The sequence below is a fragment of the Panthera leo genome, chromosome B1, assembly GCF_018350215.1.
Source record: "Panthera leo isolate Ple1 chromosome B1, P.leo_Ple1_pat1.1, whole genome shotgun sequence".
Lineage (NCBI taxonomy): Eukaryota > Metazoa > Chordata > Mammalia > Carnivora > Felidae > Panthera > Panthera leo.
The window spans coordinates 200,501,372-200,516,377 of NC_056682.1; the positions used below are offsets into that span (position 1 = coordinate 200,501,372).

At 55.8% G+C, this 15,006-nt stretch overlaps 1 protein-coding gene across 6 annotated transcripts in view; it reads left to right on the top strand.

Annotated features, from left to right (window-relative positions):
- The first annotated feature begins 7,774 nt into the window (after positions 1-7,774).
- TBC1D14 (TBC1 domain family member 14) overlaps positions 7,775-15,006 on the top strand; it is a 106,789-nt gene continuing 99,557 nt past the window's right edge. For 2 of the 6 annotated variants that reach the window (XM_042936980.1, XM_042936981.1), the window contains exon 1: positions 8,166-8,305. The gene's annotated coding sequence lies outside the window, so the exon portion shown is untranslated. Of the gene's footprint in view, positions 7,836-8,164; positions 8,306-15,006 lie in introns of those variants that run through there. The other 4 variants (XM_042936978.1, XM_042936979.1, XM_042936983.1 and 1 more) reach the window with 3 other exon arrangements.

Genomic DNA, 15,006 nt, shown 5'->3' on the forward strand with positions numbered 1-15,006 from the left:
GGTTCGTGAGTTCAAACCCCACGTCCAACTCTGCACTGACAGCACAGAGCCTGCTTGGGATTCTCTCTCTCTCTGCCCCTCCCTTGCTTGCTTTCTCTCTCTCTCTCAAAATAAATAAAAATAAACTTTAAAAAAAAAATGAATAGATTCTCCTGAAAAAAGACTCCTATAGTTTCCCTCTCTTCTGTTCCCACCCGTCCCCTATGTTCCTCTGTTTTCTTTCTTAAATTCCATGTAGGAAAGTAATCATATGGTATTTGTCTTTCTCTGACTTATTTTGCTTAGTGGAATACACTCTAGAACCATCCATGTCGTTGCAAATGGCGACATTTCATTCTTGATACGACTGGTGGTGCACTTGCTGGTCTTAGGGTAGCTCTATTTTCAACTTGCTGAGGGACCTCCACACTGTTCTCCAGAGTGGCTGGACCAGTTTGCACTCCCACCGATGGCGCAAGAGGGTTCCCCTCTCTCCGCTTCCTCGCCAACGTCTGTTGTTGCCTGAGTTGTTCATGTTAGCCATTCTGACAGGTGCGAGGCGGCATCTCACGGTGGTTTTGATTTCTATTTCCCTGATGATGAGCGACGTGGAGCATTTTTTCATGTGTCTGTTGGCCATCTGGATGTCTTCTTTGGACAAGTGTCTATTCATGTCTTTTGCCCATTTCTTCCCTGGATTATTATTTTTTTGGGGTGTTGAGTTTGGATAAGTTCTTTATAGTCGGTTAACCCTTTATCCAATATGTCATTTGCAAATATCTTCTTCCCTTCCATCAGCTGCCTTTTAGTGTTGTTGCTTGTTTCTTTCTCTCTGCAGAAGCTTTTTATCTTGATGAGGTCCCAATAGTTCATTTTTGCTTTTGTTTCAAAGGGGGAACTATTTTTTTTTTAATTGTTTACTGTTTATTTATTTTTTGAGAGAGAAAGACACATGAGCAGGGGAGGGGCAGAGAGAGAGGGAGACACAATCCGAAGCAGGCTCCAGGCTCCCAGCTGTCAGCACAGAGCCCGACTCGGGGCTCAAACTCACAGACGGTGAAATCATGAGCTGAGCCGAAGTCGGACGCTTAACCGGCTGAGCCCCCCAGGCGCCCCATCAAAGGGGGAACTATTTAGATTAAAAGAGATGTAGGAGGTCTATGTACCAAGTGCAGTTTGTTGCCTTTGAAACTTGATTTGGCTGCTATAAAAAGACATTTTTAAAGATAATTGGGACGCTGGGATATATTGAGGAATTCTTGTTAATTTTATCAGGTGTGCTGACAGTTTTGTGCCCACTTGAGCAGCACATCCACCGACACTGGGCGACACGGAGGAGACCGGCGTGGCCCGACACGGTCCGTATTTCTTCACCAGCCTCCACCATTCTCCGAAACAGGAATCGAAACACAGAAGAAGGACAAGAAAAAGACTGCTGCCGGGGATGTGCATAGACCAGGCTGTGACCTGAGATGCACTTCAAAGTGCGGGGAAAATAGACCCCCGTGTGCGGGGAGGGTCAGGGTTGAGCTGCGGGCCTGGGGCTTCACTGCACCGTGATCTCTCCTTGGTAGAGATTTGACACCTCCCATAATTACGCTGGTTCTGAAGATGAAAACAAGTAAGTCAGAAGTGGGGAAAGTGAGGTTTTCGCTCAGCAGTGGAGCCTATTTCTGACGAGTCCAGGTGGGGTCACAAGGGACCGTTGCCGGGCCACCTGGCTGGCTCAGGCGGTTAAGCGTCCGACTTCGCATGTCCCAGTTGGTGGGTTCGAGCCCCGCGTGGGGCTCTGGGCTGACACAGCTTGGAGCCTGGAGCCTGCAGACCCCTGCCTGCACTGGCGCCCCTCCCCTGGGTTCCTAGAGGCCGACGGACAGCAAGGCTTTCACGCCCTGTCTGCCCCAGGGAGGGGTCGGTGTCCGCGCCCCTACACGGGTGGCCCAAAGCCTTGCTGGGCTTCACTTCCCAGGGCCAGGCTGATGCGGGGCAGACAGAAGAGCCTTCCCACCCTTCAGACCTCGGGGCTCCCGCCAGATGTGTTAAGCTCCCCTCCCCCCCCGCATCAGCACACCGGTGTAGTGAGCCGTTAGCCTGGGACGGCGCCCCGGGTCCTGGCTCTGAACCTGGGCCTCTTTTCTCACCCTCCGTGGTCTCCCCGCATAAGCCTCTGGAGGGGCTTGTGGGGGCCTCTTGCACTTGTACGTTTTCGGTTCAGCCACCTGCTTGGAGCCCTGATGGGGAGCTGAGGCAGGCTGGCCGGCCTCTGTGTCCCCCAGAGCGTGGACCCGAGTCCATGCGTCCCGGAACCCACCCCCTCACCTCCTCTGAGTGGTGCTGCGCGTGCCCCCTCCTACACGCAGACCCCCACCTGCCCCTCCCTGATCCCACTCGGCCCCCCGTCTCCCCAGGAGCCCTGTCTTCCCAAGTCCTCCCAGGAGCCCACGGATGTGGTGATCGACGGCCATCCCCATTTTACAGGTGAGCAAACCAAGACTCAGCGAGGGGTGAGTGTAGTGTGGGTGGGGTCTCACCCCCTGGGGCAGGAGGTTCAGATCCTGCCCATGTACTTAGCTGCTGTGGGGACTTGGGCTGGAAGGTTCCACTGTCTGAGCCTCAGTTTCTTCTCTGTGACCCAGGCAGGTGCGGGGATGAAGGGAGCAGACACACGTGAGGTGCAAGGCTCAGTGGGGCTTTGCGGTCTGCCCTCCTCGGTGTGGGTCCGGGCTGCCTGCGAGGGACCGGAGGATGGTGCGGAGACCCTACAAGGCCACGGGGTATCCGGGAGGGCGGCCGGGAGCCCAACACGGGGTGCGGTGGCTGGGGGAACGGCAGCACCCAGGGTAACACTGGGAGTCACTCACTGGAGGGCCCGGGACCTAGAGCAAGAAGGGAGTCAGGGCTTCCGGGTAGAGGGCAGAGCCGGGGCAACAGCTCGGATGTGAGGACAACCCAGGTAATCTGGGTTGAGTCCGGAGAGACCTCGGGCCCGGTGACGGAGCCTCACGGGTGGCCACGAGGGGTGGCCCACGGTGGATCATCACGTGTGGGACGCAGCTGCCCCCTCTGCACCCTCCTCGTGCGCTCCCACGTGGGGCCTGACCCCACAGCTTCTAAATCAGGCTCTGCTTTCTGATGGTGGCGGTGGCAGGCGACTGAGTGATGCCTTTAAAAAACGAGGCTATTTGGAAAATTCCACTGTGGTATGCTGGAACGCGGATCTCCACCCCCAGGCACTTTCTGTTTCCTTCATACCCACAGCCTTAAAGGCCTCCAGTCCTGGGCACCTCTTAAGATTCAGGAAGCCAGAGGCCACAGGGGGCCCCCGGGGGGCTCCCCCTCGCCCCAGCAAGGCCATGCATTCCAGAAGTTGGAAGGTCCACTGGTTTCATCGTAACCCACTTTTTCTCATCTATTATGTGGGGTGCTCTGGGAATGAGTGACCTTTGATTTGGGGCCAGATCCACCTGGGGTCAAGCGTTCCCAGTAAAATGGGGCAACAGTACAGCCTCACAGGGTTGCTAGGATGGTTGGAGACGCTGTTGCAGAGCGTGGACCCCGCAGACCGCAGGCACGCGGCTCTGTTGCGTTGTCTGGCGGTGCACGGGGTCCCCAGCCTCTCGGAGCACGAGCCCGGGAATGGGGTTTGCCTCGTTTATCTCAGGGCTTCCGTACGAAGGGGCCCGGGCCGCACAGCCCTCATCCGAAGGTTGACTGTGCTGCTTGAAATCCACTGGCTCCCCATCAGTGAACATCTTAGTACGTCTTCGTCATAAACAGAGCACGTACCTGTCGGGAAATCTAACAGTTTCAAAGTGTGTAGGGACAGAAGATAATCATTTGTGTTCTGATACTCAATGTCAGTGTTTCTTCCTGTTAATGCCTGTGGAATATTCCATACTCTTTGATTATACTGTAATGTTGCTTTAAATTTATTTTTGAGAGAGAGAGAGGAGCGTGGGCAGGTGAGGCGGAGAGAGAGGGAGACACAGAATCCAAAGCAGGCTCCGGGCTCTGAGCTGTCAGCACGGAACTTGACACGGGGCTTGAACCCACAGACCTCGAGATCATGACCTGAGCTGAAGTCAGACGCTTAACTGAGTGAGCCGCCCAGGCCCCTGGGGCAACTTTATCAGGGTAGCTCCTTTCAGGTGTGTTATTAGACCAAAGAGAGTCTATGTTATAATTTTTTTCTTTTGCTTTCTCCTTTGTCGGAGCCGTGCCTGCCCTTGTTCGTGACTGTGTTACTATCAGGAGTTCTGCCTCCCTGCATTCACTGATTTTAATCTACTACTGGTAGGAAACAGGTCACTGCACCTGTTAAAACTGTGAGTGGGGCACCGGCTCGGTTGGTTAAGCGTCCCAGGCTCGGTTTCGGCTCAGGGCAGCATCTCACGGGGTTCATGAGATCGAGCCCCAAGTCCAGCTCTGTGCTGGCGGTGCGGAGCCTGCTTGGGATTCTGTTTCCTGCTCTCTGCCCCTCCCCCGCTCTTTCTCGCTCTCTCGAAAAATAAACTTTAAAAAGCCAAAACAAAAAAACAGTGGGTAGAGTACCGGTTGATGGCTCTGGTGTGAGGGCCTGAGGCCTGCTTCTCGCAGCAAAGTGCGGAGGCTCACGGTGGCTTCTCTGGTCCTGGCACTTTTCAGGCTCCGTCTCTGGTTTTCTTCTCTGGACCTGAGGTTGTGGGAAGGCTGACCTCCAGCTCTCGGGGCTAGCCCCGTCTCCGTTTTCTGTTGTTGTTTTTTAATCATTTCGCTCGATTTCCAGAAGCAACAAGAGAACCCCAAATTCCAGGCACTGTTTCCAAGAAAATGAGCGCTCCCATGTCCGTGGTGAAGGAGGTTAATACAACAAGGAATAAAGGCAGAAAGGACATGCTTTCTGGTGGATTTCTGAAAACGCGTGGCCAGGGGGATGCTCCTTTGAAATAAACCAAGCTGTTCAATCCGCCTCCACCTCGTGGGGACAGTCTGGCCCTGGTGGCTCTGAACAGAGGCTGGGGTGGCGGAGGGTGGGCGGGAGGATGGCGAGCGGGCGAGAGCTTCTGCACAGCGGAAAACAAGCTTGGGGCTCCCGGCCGAGCAGCCTCACTGCCCAGCGCCCGTTTCCTTACCTGCAAAAGGCTAGTCACTGAGCCAGCTTGGTAGGGTGTGGGGCTCAACTGTGCTAATGGGGTGAACAGCCAGGAGGGCACAGAGCAGCTGGGATGGCACCGGGTACGGGGCCCGCCACGAGCAACATTTATTCATCCATCAACAAATATTTATGGAGCTCACATTTGGGGGCTGAGGAAGAGTCTGAGAAAATGTGTGTTTGGGAGACTACATCCCCCTCTCCTGAGAAGGGATGCAAAGGTGGTTTGACGGGGCAGGAGACCTCTGGCCGCATCCTGTGCCCACCTCCTACCCCACTTGCCCTCTGGGCCTCAGTTTCCCCTCGGAGGGATGGCCTTGAGGACCTGTCAGCGTCCTGACGCTGTGTTTATGACCCCTGGGGTCTGCATCTGGTCGGTTAACCATGTTCCCTACAAGGAGATGGGGCTGAATTGGGAGGTGACCTGTCTATCTGCCCCTTGAGACTGGGGATCGTGAGGGCAGGAACTGTGGGGGGTCAGTGGCTCTGGTGTGGCCAGAGCCCAGCATGGGGCTGGTATAGGGGTGGTTTCCATGGGTATCAGACACCTGCTCCTGCTTAGGAAGCCTCCCTGCCAGGGAGGCTCAGAGGTCAAGGCTTGAAGATGACCTTCCATGGGGGGGGGGGGGGTCTCTGAGGACTCCCAGCACCCCTCCCCCCACCTTTGACCAACACACTTTCTGCGCATTATATTACTGGGGAGGTGCCAAGAGCTCCTCAAACATGCCAGAAACTGACAAAGCCAGACAATTTTTTACATTTAGCCGTCAAGGCCATTTCCTTTGTCTCTAACCCTCACACAACTTGCGCGGTGAAGGTGCTGTGAGCCTTGTAGGTGGGGAAAGCTGGGGTGGGCGGGAAGGCTTCTGGGCACAGCCAGGGAGGGGTCGGCCAGTCCCAGGCCTGGAACTGAGCGGAGGGAGCTGACAGCCACCGCTCGCTCCTCTGCAATGGCTTTGCGGCCCTCACGGGAACCACTGTAGTGAGCATCATTCTGGGAAATTCCGGGGTCCAGTCTGCACGGGGGAGCCTGGATGGCTTCGCCAAGGCAGTCAGCAGTGAGGCGGCAGAGGTGGGACACCCTACATAATTGTGTCCGTATCACAGATGGGGGCTGGGAGATGCTAGGGTTCCGGGAGGAGTGCGGACGCCCACACAGCTTATCTAGTTCTTTGTACTTTTAATTTTGTTAGACTCCCTGAGGGTGTCAATGACTGGGGGGTGGGGGGGTGGGGTGGGGTGGTGGGCCAGGGAGGGACTCTGGGCTTGGGCAGGGAGCTGGGGGTGGGCAGCAGGTTGGGGGAAATGGTGAGGAAAAGGCAGACAGAGGGCGCCAGAGGCAAGTCTGTGGGTCATAAATTTTTTTGGTTCTGGATTCAGAACAATGGTTCCTAGTCATTGTGGGGTTTTAAAACCCTAAGACTCAGAATGAGGACTGGAAGGGATTTGGGGAGTTGCAAGGAACACTGTAAAAGCAGACATTAATCCTGTTTATTAAATTGCTAATTAAGTCAGGTCAGAAGCAAGTCTGTACTTTCCTGTTAGAGGGGTTTTTTTGTTGTTGTTGTTTCTTTAATAAGCTGGGGAAGGCATGTTGGGGTTTGAAGGAGACCTGGCATTATTTTTCCTTAATACCACCCAGAAATGTAGGCATTTGTAAAACTTCTATTATGCACCAAGCACTGTAAGAGCCCCCTCCTGCCATTGTAACTAACAGTTGCTGAGTTTTTAGACCTAGCACGCAGGCAGGAGAAACAAGCTAGGGGTTCCTTGGCCAACACTAATGACCACAGCTCCGGGCAAAGTAATCCTCCAATGCAGGCTTCCAGATGCTTTCCGTGAAGGAGAGATTACCCTTCCTGTCCCTGACCCTCTGCCAGTTCAAATCCTCCTTTAGATTTAGCTGATCGCCTGAGGTTTCCGCTCTGGTAATTCTGCCAGTGACAGCCCTCAGGGCTCCCGGGTCCCAGCCACTTAAGTCTGTCTTCTGCTCTCCATGTCCCCAGAATATAACAATTCAACAAATATTTAAGTGCCCCAACTATGTGCCAGGCCCAGGGAATCTAGCAGTACACAGGATAAGCCCGCTTTGGCCCCAGGAGCCTAGATTCTGGAAGGGGGACGAGCTAGGATCAGTTAACCAGCTAAGGACAGCGTTCTCATTCAGGGCTTTGCATGGTCCTGGAAGGCTGTCTGGGCCCAGCATCTGGCTTCTGACCTCTCTCCCTGCCTGTCCCTCCTGGGACCTGCGGCCTTCGACCTCCTCTCCCACTCTGTATGATCACAGACCCTGTCTCTGGAGTTTCTGCAATGCTGATGCCAAATAACGCACATACACGCCAGGCCAGCGGTTCCCAAACTATCTTGCCTCTGGAGACTGTGATTTAATCGGCGTGGGGCGCGGCAGGGGCGTCAGAATTTTCAAAATCCTCAGGCGATACTAAGGTGCAGCCAAGTCTGGGAACAACGGCGCTAAGTACCGTGTCACAGCTCGACAAAGGAGAACTACCAGAAGAGCCCCTTTAACAGACCGAGAGACTAAGGCCAGGCCAGGATGACGGGGCCTGGCCTGGATCCGCCCGCCTCGCACACCTGCCCCAGGGCAGGGGAGCCCATCGATGCGCTCCGCCGCTCGGCTCCTCAGGCCTGGTCCCTGCCCGCTCGCGCCCCTTCCCCCTCCCGGCCGCTTCCCACTTCCAAGATGGCCGCGGGTGGAGCCGACCAGGTACGGAGGCCCCTGGCGGGTGTCCACCGGCGCTGTGCGGACACGAAGATCCTCTCGGGCCTCCCCTCGAGGCTCCGCTGGGCCCTCGGGAGAGAAAAGGGTCGGCGACGCCGCTCCGGGGCCCGCAGGGGGCGGGCGAGCAGCCGAGGAGTGGCAGCTGGGCGAGCGTCGAGCTCGAGGAGCGGCGCCGGCGCGGCGGGGGGGGCGGCAGCCGGGCGGAAGAGCGGCGGCGGCCGGCAGGGGGCGGGGCGAGGGCTCGCGGGGCGGAGCGGATCAGGGGGCGGAGCGGATCAGGGGGCGGGGCGAGGGCGCGCGCCGCTGTTGGCCCCGGGCAGCTCGCGCGCACCTGCCTGCCCGGCCCACAGCCTGCCGCGCGCCCAGCGTCCTCGCCGCACAAGTCGCGGGTCCCGGGGGTCCTGGGCTGCGGGCCCGCGGGCCCCGGAGATGGCGTCGGAGCCGCGCTAACTCCGGTACTGAGGGCCTCCGGCGGGGGCCGCGCCGCGCGGGAGGGTGGGGGACGGGACGCGCGGGGCTGCTGCCACCTGCTGCTGCGTCGGCGGGAGCGGGAGGCGGGCCGGGCCCGGGCGCGCGGGTTCGGGTCCTGCACCGGCGGCCCCCTTGCCGCCTGGCCGCCGCCGCCCCCCGCACCGGGGGAGAGCGTGGGGCCCGGGCGACATTGCGGGGCCCGGCGGCTCCCGGCTCGTCAGCCTCTCCGAGAGACGCGCGCGCGACACGCTCCTTTTCCGGAACTTGACGAAAAGTTTTGTCCTTCACACGCGCGGGGCTCCCCGGGCCAGAGGGGAGCTGGCTTGGCGCGCGCATGCAGCCCTGCAGGGACCCCTCCACCTTGCGGGTCCCTGACCCCCGACCCCCGACCCCCAGGACCCTGTGCACCATCGGGGGCCATCGACCCCCGGGGGACCCCTCCACTTCGGGACCCTCTCCACCTCGGGGCCTCCTAACCCCGGGTCCCCCTCCACTTCGGGGTCCCCGACCCCTGTGCCCCCTCCACTTCGGGAACCACCGAAACCCGGGGCTCCTCCACCTGGGGGCCACTGGCGTCTGGGGGTCCCCCCCTCCCCCCAGCTCCTGGGACGGAGCTGCCGACCTTCTTCTTTTTCGGACCTGCTGTCGCTAGACCGCGGAACCCCCTCATCCTCAGACCCCCGTCCCTGTCCAGGAACTCCTTCGGCCTCAGAGACCCCCTTTCCTGGGCCACAGACTCTTTGTGTGCGGGAGACCCCGAGCCCCGGGCCCCTTCCCGGCCGAAGGGGCCGGAGCTGGTGTGGAGCTGGCGTTCGGGGCGCTCCGCAGGCGGCCCTCTCTGGGCGGGGAGCTGCGGTGAAGAAGCAGGGGTGAGGCCTTGAGGAGTTAGCTTCCGCAGGAAGCGGGAGGACTGGCCCCCCGCAGACCCCAAGCCCCAGACCCCAGGCTGGGCGGTGCGCATTTTAGTGGCCAGAGCCTTACCTGGCCAGAACCATCCCCCGCCCCCGCTTTTCGTCTTAAAATTGCACAGCACCATTTTCTCCAGGACGGAATTGAAAGCTTTGCTTTGGAAAGTTCTCTGTGCAGGAGGCTCCTGCGGATCGACTTCACTTTATTTACTGAGGCTAGTTGAGGCTGGCGTGTTGGGACCCTACCAGCAGGATGTTGGCACCTCGTTGTCTTGGCTTCCTTTATAGAAGGGTTGCATCTGCACACTGTTAAGTGCTTTGCTACTCCTTGCAAAGGGCTGGTCCTTAGAGGAGTTCTGGAACGCTGCCCCTTGCCCAGTTTATCTGGCCAGTACCAACCCATGTCTCAGGTTTGCATATGACTTCTTCCTGACTTCTTAACCACCTGCCCGCCCCTCCCCCCCAGGCTTAGTTGTGTGTGTGTGTGTGTGTGTGTGTGTGTGTGTGTGTGTATATATATATATATATATATATATTAATGCTTATTTATTTTTGACAGAGAGAGAGAGAGACAGAGCATGAGGGGGGAGGGGCAGAGAGAGAGGGAGACAGAATCCGAAGCAGGCTCCAGGCTCCGAGCTGTCAGCACAGAGCCCGACGCGGGGCTCGAACTCACGAACCGTGAGATCATGACCTGAGCCAAAGTTGGACACTCAACCGACTGAGCCCCCCAGGCGCCTCCAGTTGTACATATTTGACCCCTTTGGATTGTGGGCTCCAGCTGATCCCCAACCCTAATGAGCACCTGGCATGTACTTGGGGCTCAGGGTTATTGAGTGAATACATCCTTTGGGAAACATTAAAGAAGTGAAGTACGTGGCCGAGTCACCCAGCTGGCGGGCCGGGTCACTGGGCCTTGGTGTCCTCCACGGTCCCAGCAGGTTCCTGCTGAGCACTTTGCTTCGTGCTTGTGAAACTGAGTTTTCAAAATCTGCCTTTGGCCCACCCTCTCACATTTAGCCTCAGTGCTGCCCCACCTGGCTTCTGTTGACCCTGCCATTCCTCTCCACCCCTCCGCCTCTTCACCCCTCCACCCCACTGCCCTCCTCCTCTCTGTCCAGTGTGTGAAGGCCTGTCTTTCGTGCCTGCGCGTCCCCTCGCTTGTGTTCTGTTGAAGTTCTCGCTGACGCTGAGGACCTGCTTATCAGGGCAGCTTGTTTCAGAATATGTCTCCCCTGTCGGTCAAAGCTGCTGATCATCGTGTCCCCAGCCTCAACACAGGGGACACCTGCCCAGCATATTGTGGGTGGTCACAGAGCTTTGAGACCTTGGAGAAGATGTGCCATCAAAATAGGTATTTACATGTAACACGAAAAGAAGATTTTAGGAAAATGAGAGTGTGTTATCTGTCAATGTTTCAGGGCGGTTATGAAGTTTCTAGGGCCTGAATTGTTAAGAATTCTCGATTGCCAAGCCAGAAGATAAGCTGGGCTAATCGCCTCATTTTACAAATGGGAAGTGGAGGCCCAGAGCTTAGTGCCACAGAGCAGGTGTGAGATATTAGTGACAGGAAGGAACTATACAGTGAGGCTTGGAGACACAAAGTGGCCGAGTCTGGGCTTTATGCAAATAAGTTACTTAAATAGCAGGCCTAAGCCGACTGGCCCCGTCTAGTACCCAGGAAGAAGTAACACCATGCAACATCTGAGGTTCAGCCCATGCCAGGCTTGATTCTAAAGGCTTTATGTAGATTGCTTGCCCAATCTGGCCCATTGCCTAAGGAGATACGGTCTATTATCGCTCCCGTTGTACTACTGGAAATTGGGGTGCAGGGAAGTTAAACTATTCCAAGGTCACACAACTTGTAAGCAGGGGAGCCAGGATTTGAACCTGCGCAGTCTGCCTCCAGAACCGGCATTATTTTGCCCTCTTGTGTATTTCATTTTTTTTTTAACGTTTATTTATTTTTGAGACAGGGAGAGACAGAGCATGAACGGGGGAGGGTCAGAGAGACAGAGGGAGACACAGAATCTGAAACAGGCTCCAGGCTCTGAGCTGTCAGCACAGAGCCCGACGCGGGGCTTGAACTCACGAACCGCGAGATCACGACCTGAGCCGAAGTCAGACGCTTAACCGACTGAGCCACCCAAGCGCCCCTCATTTTTTTTTTTAAAAAACCTTTTTCTTGCAGTCTAACCTACAGAGAAGTGTAAAAATTGTTCAACCTGTAGCGTATCGATTGTCACAAAGTTTAGGGTCTGAATCTTTAAACGTTCTAGCAAGTCCTGTGTGGGCTTTGATGTCAGACCTGGTTTGCATCCGGTTCCTGTTGCTGTGTGACCTTACGTGATGTACTCACCCTTTCTGAATCTCATAGTTTCTTCAGTGTGCTTGGCAGGCTTGCGATGATTAGAGCGTGCGATAGCACCTAGCGTGTTTGGTGCATGGTGAGTGTTCAATGAATGGTTTCTCTTACCAGCAATCAAGATTATAAGTTGCACTGGTTTGATTAAGTGGTCTGAGTATCTTCCTAATCTGTCAGTTGCCCATCAGTCACTTTATAGGTACTGATGATGAGTCACTTTGGTAAATCACTCTGTGTAACTGAAATACTTTAGGGAAGTGGGGGCACCCCGGCCCCCACTGCCCGTGCAGTGAAAGTCCTTAATTTACAATGTCCCACCTATGCCTTTTAAATATAACTACTTTTGGGCAGTGAAAGGTAAATGTCTTTTCCTTAGGGTTGTGAAGGAGCCTTTGGGGACCCTCAACAGTTTACCCCCAGTTTCTACCTGGTTTGCTGATGGGCCAAAACTTACTTAAACAAGGGTGTGAAGTTCCAGGCACCTGCCAGTGGCCATTCACCTTCCAGAGGAGTATATTGAGCTCTCAGGAAAGTCTGTCTTAGGGTTATTTTTATCCTGAAGAATAACCCACGTAAAAACCAACTTACTTTTGTAGTTGACTCTCCCATTCTACATCGTGCAAATTAACCCACCATCGTAGGCTGCTTGCGCGGCAGCAGGAAGAGGAAGGCTTAGAGTCGTATCCAGGTCGGCCCTCGCACAGCTGCTTCGTGACACGCACCCCTTGTGCCTTGACTCCTCGTGTGTGAGCTGGCGGTGAGGGTACCTTGAACTCTCGGGGTTGCTGAGGAGGTTACAAAGATTGCGGGTGTGAACTCTGAACACTGCGCCTAACATCTAAAGCACACTTGGTGGGCAGAGGCGGCTCATGTTAATTGTTAATGCCAAGGAACCTGAGTTCCAGAACATCCTGTGCCTTTCTTTCCAGGGTCCTTTCTGTGTAAGCCATGACATTAAAGAGAGAAAGGGACTCACAGTGGTTGGTGTTTGTGGAGCCCTGTACAAAGCAGGCTCATTTACATGGGAGATACCACCTAGATCAGGGGGTTCTCCTTGGTGTCAGAACCTCCTTTCGGGGGTGCCTGGCTGGCTCAGTCGGAGGAGCGTGACTCTTAATCTCAGTGTCGAGAGTTTGAACCCCACGTTGGGTGTAGAGATTACTTAAAAAAAAAAAAAGGGGGACCTCACTTCAGAGGCTTAACTAGCCTGTTTCTCCTGACTGGTCCTGTCCTCCAGAGTCAAGGTGAAAGCTTGGCAGGTGTGTGTGTGTGTGTGTGTGTGTGTGTGCGCGCACCAGTCCTACCAGGAGGCTGGCGGTCTCACCAGACTTCTCCCCAGGAAGCATGAAGGACCCGGAGGGGACTTGTACAGAATGACGTGGGTGTTGGAAAGAGAAGACTCAGGTAGGGCCTCGCCTACCCAGCCGCGGCTCAAGCCTGGCTTCGTTCCCATCTGGGAAACGGCAGAAGGCAGTCTGCTCTTTCACGGGAGGGATGAGGATTTGGGGAGGTTCCTGACGTCTGCGTTAGAGCTGTGTAAGTAGCAAAGCAGACCGAGGGGCCTGGGAGTCACAGATTTGGGTTCAGGCCCCAGCTGCTGCCACATAAAAGTGGAGCTCTTGGGTGAGCCACGGGCCTCAGTTTCCTCCTCTGTACAAGGGGGGGGGGTAATACGTAGCACATAGGGCTATGAGGGCTATTAAAACAGAATGGTGATGTTAGGAGCTTGGAACAGAAGCTGGTACTCATTAAGTTGTAGTTTTAGTGATGCTCTGGGGGTGTTGGGTGCTGTAGACCTGGTCCTGCCCTCTTGAAACTTTGACCCTGTGACAGGTGTATCCCCAGGCCATGGTTGACAGAAAGGAGACAGAACCTGTCTCCTCTCAAGATTAAGGGTATGGAGGGGCCCCTTGGCGGCTCGGTCGGTTGGGCATCTGACTCTTGACTTTAGCTCAGGTCGGGGGATTGAGTCGCCCCCCACTCTAGCCCCCGCCCAACTGAGCGAGGAGGCTGTTTGGGATTCTCCCTCTGCCCCGTCCCCCACTCGTGCTCTATGGAAAAAAAAAAGATTTAAGGATATGGAACTCAGTGGTGGAGCAGGGCTGATGGGACATCCGGCACTGAGGGCAGGTGTGCCCTCCTTGGAGGGTCAGGGAGAGCAGAAGTGTCCTGGGTGCTGACGGGGTGTGAGAAAGCAGCATCCAGGGAGGAGCTGGGACAGGGAGGGCGGCGGCGAGCAAAGGCCTGTGGAGAGGAGGGCGCCTCCGAGTGGGTGGGCAGCATTATTTCTGCCCCAGGCCACTGACGAGTGGAGGTGTTTCTGCCGGGGACGTAACTGAGTCATTTGGGTTTGGCCTTGTAAACTGCTTATTGACGAAGACTTGGTCAAGACTTTGTGCCTCTGCTTTTTTTTTTTTTTTTTTAATTTTTTTTTTTTTTTTAACATTTATTTAGTTTTGAGAGAGAGAAAGAGAGAGAGACAGACAGAGAGTGAGTGGCAGGGGAGCAGAGAGAGAGGGAGACACAGAATCCAAAGGAGGCTCCAGGCTCCGAGCTGTCAGCACAGAGCCTGACGGGGAGGCTTGAACCCACGAACTGTGAGATCATGACCTGAGCCGAAGTCAGACGCTCAACTGACTGAGCCACCCGGGTGCCCCACCACCCCTTTTTAAAGAGAAGAAAATTAGGGGAGCTTGGCTGGCTCAGTCAGTAGAGAGAGCAACGTTGGATCTCAGGGTCGTGAGTTCAATCCCCACTTTGGGCATGGAGCCTACTTTAAAAAATATATATATGCAGTAAAGAGAAGAAAATTAAACTTCTGTTCAAGATGGAATTGTGTTCCAGAACCTCATTCAGAGTCACTGTCGTCTGCTTCCTGACTTGTGTTGCAGACCTACCCCCGTGGGGAGAAGGGCATTCGAATGTCTCGGGCCCCTTCCCTCTTTGCTCGCTACAGAACTCAGTTTTGTGACTGGTGAATAAAATGCAGGTGGTCTTGTTGCCTGGGATAAAAGCCTTCCTCATGTCTGCACTTGACGTCTTGTGTGTTTTTCCAGGTCTGGGAGGTGATGATGGCTGGTCATCATTAACTGTGTATCGCGTGCCTGTGGCTGGCCGCCTGGGCCCGGAAGAAGCGGGGAGGGAGCCTGCTGCCACGGCCGCTGCTGCGGGCGAGGGGTTTTGTCTGAGGCTCTGGGAAGCAAGTGCAGAGGGAGGAAGTCTCTTACTTTCCGAGCCATCGTGCGCCCGCTGGTGCTCACCGGGTGGCGCGGTAGCCCGTCGTCACTCCTCGTCACTCGCTCGCTGTGTCTCTTGTCCGCACACGATGCCTGGACTTGACGGCGGGGATTTTCTTCCTCCTCTTGTGACCTCCGCTGCTCACCATGTTCTTGAAGCGTAGCCCAGCTCTCAG